A 5,889-nucleotide genomic window follows, 5' to 3' on the forward strand; every position below is an offset into this window, starting at 1 on the left:
TATACATAAAAACGAAAAGTAAGCAAAGGCTTCATGAGTACGATCAAATCGAGTTTCTTGGCTGCTACAATTTTGATGTTACTATTGTTAGCTCCTACCGTCGATACTCAATCTAGTGTCGATGTTGTTTTTCCTTTGAAAAGATATGGTAACATAGTGTCTGGTACTGACATCACGAAGGTAAATATATAATATGAACATCAATATTATCACTAGTTGAACTGATCAATTGTTTGCTATAAGTTTTTGTTAGTTGTGAAATGTCGGCTTTAGCAAATGCATGGAGGGATGCATGCACGTCCAATCGTTCTAGTGCAATTTTTATTCCAAGGGGGATATTTAGAGTAAAGCAAGGGAAGTTTGAAGGACCTTGTAATAGCCCAATTGACTTTCAACTTGGAGGAACATTGCAGGCACCAAAAAGCGTGAGATAATTGGATCACTTTTGCACGTGTTGATAGATTGACATTATCAGGTGAAGGAGTTTTTGATGGCCAAGGAAAGGCAGCTTGGAAAAGAAATGATTGCCACAAATGCATAAATTGTGCCCAACTCCTGGCTGTAAGTAATATTCCTTTAGCTTTCCTTCTCAATCTCATGCATCTTGTTGTTTTTGAAAGAGTCTCTTACATGTCTTCTCTAATGTTCTTACATTTACGATTTGGTCAATGTTTTTTATTTTCTAGAAGATAAGGGAAAAGGTAAATTTTTTTTGAGTTTTCAATTTTATTGGGTTCTGTTCAAATTTTTAGCATCATTACCGACTCTCACAAAATATTATTTGATTATACAAAATGTTTAGAGTTTGAGGTTCAACTTCATCACCAATTCAACCGTTAAGAGAATAACATCACTTGATAGCAAGAACTTCTATATCAACGTCCTCCGCTGCAACAACCTCACATTCCATAATATCAATATAATGGCACCAGAAAACAATCCCAACACTGATGGAATACACATCGGTCGATCAAATAAGATCACAATCATAAAGTCCAAAATTGCAATTGGAGATGATTGCATTTCTCTTGGAGATTGAAGCAAACTAATTGAAGTCACCAACGTGACGTGCGGACCAGAACATGGAATAAGCATCGGAAGTCTTGGAAGATACACTAACGAAGAACCTGTTGAAGGTGTCAACGTAAAGAACTACACGTTAATTAACACCACTAATGGTGTCAGGATCAAAACGTGGCCAGCTTCTGCGGCTAGCGGCACCGCCACCAATATGCACTTTTTGGACATTATAATGGTCAATGTTAGCAACCCTATTCTAATAAACCAAGAGTATTGTCCGTGGAATCAGTGCAATCGGCAGGTATGGATCGCATTCTTGAACCTTTGATTCATTTTTTCATTATAACTTAACAAATAAACCATTTTTTGTCTCATTTTAATTTTCAGATTCCTTCAAAAATTAAGATTAGTACAGTGAGCTTCAAGAACATTAGAGGAAGTTCTGCAACTCTGCTGGCAATCAAACTTATTTGCAGTAGTCACTTACCATGTGACGATGTAAAAGTAAGCAACATTGACCTCACTTACAATGGAATAAAAGGTCCTATTTCCTCCCAATGCAGGAATGTGAAACCTATCATTTCACGAAGACAGAACCCCAAGATATGCTCCTCTCCTTATGTTGTCCCATGAATTGTTCATTGCCATAGAACTTCAAAATAACAGACAGCCTTAATTCAAAAAGAAGACCGCCTCTATCCATTTGACTCTCATTCTTTTGAGTTTCTTTTGTTGTACTTTTCGAAATAAATAAGATGGTCGAATGTTTGAATTTGTGTCGTGAACAACCTAATGTTTTTATTACCACCACCTTATATAATAAAATGGTTCCAGTCTTGTTTTTTCCTTCTAGATTTGAATTGAAAATAAGACAATGTAACTGTAACAACCATTATTAAAAAAAACTAATCCATTACTCAAGAAAGAATCTTTAACGAACAAAAATATCTAACTCCTCTTTGTGTTAGTTACCCTAAACAAATAATTACCATTAGAAATCTTTTAGACAGAATCGATAAGTTAGATCGAATCTCGTAACTATATCCGTCCCATATGGCACACATCCATCATTATCGTTAAAGAAGAATTGACATTAGAGGTGACTAATCTAGCAAGTCGTGTCCTTAAATCTATCTTTTTCGTCAATCATGTAATTTTGGTTGCAACTTTTGGATATGACTTGAAAAAATTTAGGTTTCAGATTAGAAAATTAAGTGACAAGTATTAATCTGTATTTTAGGAATTTACATTTAATATTGAATTATCTACCTATTTATCCCGACCAAGTTTAATTTTAGGAAAAATGTCGATAGTCTTAGAAAAATTAAATATCAAAAGTAGCTAAATGTTCTAGGAGTTTAATGTACAGGAACTCATCAAAATTGGCCCAAACCCGTGGTAAATAAGGCCAAAAAACAACATAAATCACAAAAGAGAGAAAATAAAAACAAAACTTGGTCTCGATCCATGATGCTATGTTTTGTGTTTTCAAGTCTTAAGATATTTGTTGTTCGTGAGTTTAGCTGGGTCGAGTTGAGATATCTTTGAGGCCTAAGTAAGTTAATTGGATCATAAATTTATTCAACTCAAACAACCATTATTACATAATTAAATCTTTTGATTTTTATGTTTAGAATAATATCTTAAAAAAAAAAAATGGGAACTAAGCCATTTGGAAATGGCAAATGGTGCCCATGCTAAGATTTGGACCACGATTTCGAATTTGGATTCAGCAACTAGCAACTGATTCCCTTGACGTTCCCGTGCATCTACCATGACATACCTACATTACCAACTTATCTTGAATTGCTTATAAGAGTGAAAACTATCCACACAAACCAACACCATTTTTTGTAGCATACTTTTTCCTTACTCACATGCCTCCTAAGATGTAATCTCATGCCTAAAATTTGGCATCCAATGGTCCCCACAATTCCTTGCATCTTCAATGATATGGTCACATTAGTTACTTGTTTTAAATTGCTGGTAGGAGTGAAAACTATCTCTAAAAATCACGGCCTACTTTTGGTGGTTCAATCATAAGACTCAAAAGTTAAGCGTGTTTAGTTTCAAACAATATTATGTTTGGCTACCTCTTGAAATTGTCTTAACAAACATGTGGGTAAAGCAAAATATGCTAAAAACAACTCATGTTGATCCGTAAGAATAATTTCCCTTCTTAGAAACACTTCATGAGGAGTAAATAACGTGGTCATATTGCAAAAGATGTCGAAAAATGCTGGAGCCATTGGGTGTCAAATTCATACTAAAAAATTTGGTTCTAATCCTGTTCATGGGACATTACACTAATCGGTTTAAGGGGTTCTTGCTTTTTTTTTTTTTTTTTTTTTTTTTTTTTTTTTTTTTTTTTTTTGAGATGTAATCCTGTTCATGTCTCCTAAGATGTAATCAGTTTGGAAAAATCTCTCCAGATGTAATTTCATTCTCCAGAGAAAGGTGGAGAGATTAGTCTGTTATGGCTGGACCAGAGGGCCTATTTATAAAGACTATTGGAGAATATTTGCCAAATAATATATTTACATATTTAATATTATTAGGATATAATATCTCATCCAAATTATATTTAAATATTATAAGATATCCTAATATATATTTAATTAATTTGAACTTGATTCAAATTTCAAATATATTTTTATTTAATGTATCATAATTTAATATTTAATTGTATCATATATAATAAATGTATTTTTCTTTTTAAATATATTTAATATATTAAATATTAATTTGAAACCTTCAAATTAAATATATTTTCTCAATTTATTTAATATCTAATATATAAATATTAGTTTGACACTTCAAATTAAATTTATTTTCCCCTTTATATTTGATATATCTAATTATTTTAAATATCAATTTGAATACTTCAAATATTCTTTCAAATAAATTGAACCTTTAACGTTGCTATAAGCTAGCAAGAAAACCTTATGGACCCACCGATTATAAGCTCCAGTGATACAAAATTAATTAATTAAACTCTTTAATTAATCAATTTCCATTCATTAACTATAGGTCACTCCACTATAGACCTAGAGTTGCATTCTTATGTACTGTATGACAAGTTATTTCCATTGATATAATCATTACAAGCAAATCGATCCTTCACGAGTTGTTCATAACTGTAGCTAGGTCAAAAGTTCGTTTTACCCCTGTAATTACATTTTTCAACTTAAGTACCACTGATTCTCTAATAAACAATTTGTTTATGATCCAATCATAAACCAAGTCCCTCTCGGGCCAGAGAGAGGGTGGGGCCCCATTGTTCAGGTCCCGAAATCATTACTTAAGAGAACAACTCATCTAGTTTCCTCATCTGGAAAAGAGTGAATTTCATCTCATGATATTATGTTTCAAACTCCCTGATTGGTCAAGTACCTAAAATGGTAGGCATATTGAATCGGCCTAATGAGTTATTTTCACCCATGTAAATTAAAGAATAAAATGGTAGGCATATTGAATCGGCCTAAAGAGCTATTCTCACCCATGTAAATTAAAGAACAAGCCCTCACAGGCAGGAGTTCATAACTCACTCAGGATTAAGATCGACTCGCATATGATCATTGTGTGAAATATTAATCTTCTCAAATTGGTCCAGTCTTATACAAACTCATTGTATAGGGTACCCCCACTTACATGTCTCCATATGAACGATTTGAATCAAATCATTTGTAACCATTACAAAGTGGGTCGTATCAATAGTGTTACCAAGATAAGGCATCCAACTTTATCCATATACTATAGACTCTTTAGGTTATTACTTGAACACGATCCTCTTGTATGTCAACCAAATACGGTTCAAGATTACATTAATAACCTTCGATTTTCATACCATGGATAAAAATTAAATTACAAATAAACTAATAAAAATTATTGTTAAAAACTAAATAATTAATTACGAGGCTTTAGGGCATAAATCCCAACAAATATGACATGTATTAAGTGACAACTATATGTACGTAGTCTAGAAAAACTGATATGAACCAAGAGACATCAATCATACAATATACTTCAATGAAGATGTGAAGAAAATGTTGTCAAAATTATCAAGCAATTCATGCCACATTGAAGAGGAATGAAGTTTGATTGTTATAAATCTTGAGTGGGTTACAATCTAGAGTTATTGTATTTCATTATTGTATTTTAAGACTTTTAATTTAGTTGTTACAATTACGTAATGGTTAATTATGGCCATTAAGTATGAATGTTACAACTCTTGGAATGTCTTTAATAGTTTCATTTTGAGGCTATATAAAGCCATGTATGTTGTATTTGTAAGTAGACTTGGGAAATATAGAAAGAAGCATTTGTGCTTTTCTTTAGCCAATGACTAAGTTTCTTTGCAATTCTATGTAGTTTAGATTGCATGTAGAATCATTCAAGCTCAACATGATCAATCTTGCTTGTGGAGTGATTCGAATCTCAGTCAAGTGTTCTTGCCTTAGGTTGTCAAAATTATCAAAAGATGTTTCAATTCATGCTACATTGAAGTATATTGTATGATTGATGTCTCTTGGTTCATATCAAAAACACCTCAAGTCGACAATTCCTCTGTGACTTCTAAGCTCCCGAGAACCATATCGCCACGATCTGTAGCTTCACGGACCTGAAAAAGAAATGTAAATAGGAATGAGTATAAATATATTCAGTAAGCAACATACTTATAGGCTCTTATCGCATCCATGTCAGAGTAGGGAACCACCAGCTTACTCTATAGGCTCTAGAGTTTCAACAGTCTTGGTACACACACTTTGGCAGAAGATTTAACCTTCATAGCGGTATCCGATATCTAAGGATGAGGCGCTACGACATATAACTTTGTACCAGGTGAGGAACATGGTGAGTGTCAGCCTG

The 5,889-nt window shown here is 33.0% G+C and overlaps 1 pseudogene; it reads left to right on the top strand.

The window, feature by feature from the left end:
- Positions 1–260: 260 nt before the first annotated feature.
- LOC147789974 (polygalacturonase-like) lies at positions 261–1,653 on the top strand (annotated as a pseudogene).
- The last annotated feature ends 4,236 nt before the right edge of the window (positions 1,654–5,889 follow it).

This window comes from Cucurbita pepo, chromosome 12, assembly GCF_057944985.1.
Source record: "Cucurbita pepo subsp. pepo isolate OVF chromosome 12, ASM5794498v1, whole genome shotgun sequence".
Lineage (NCBI taxonomy): Eukaryota > Viridiplantae > Streptophyta > Magnoliopsida > Cucurbitales > Cucurbitaceae > Cucurbita > Cucurbita pepo.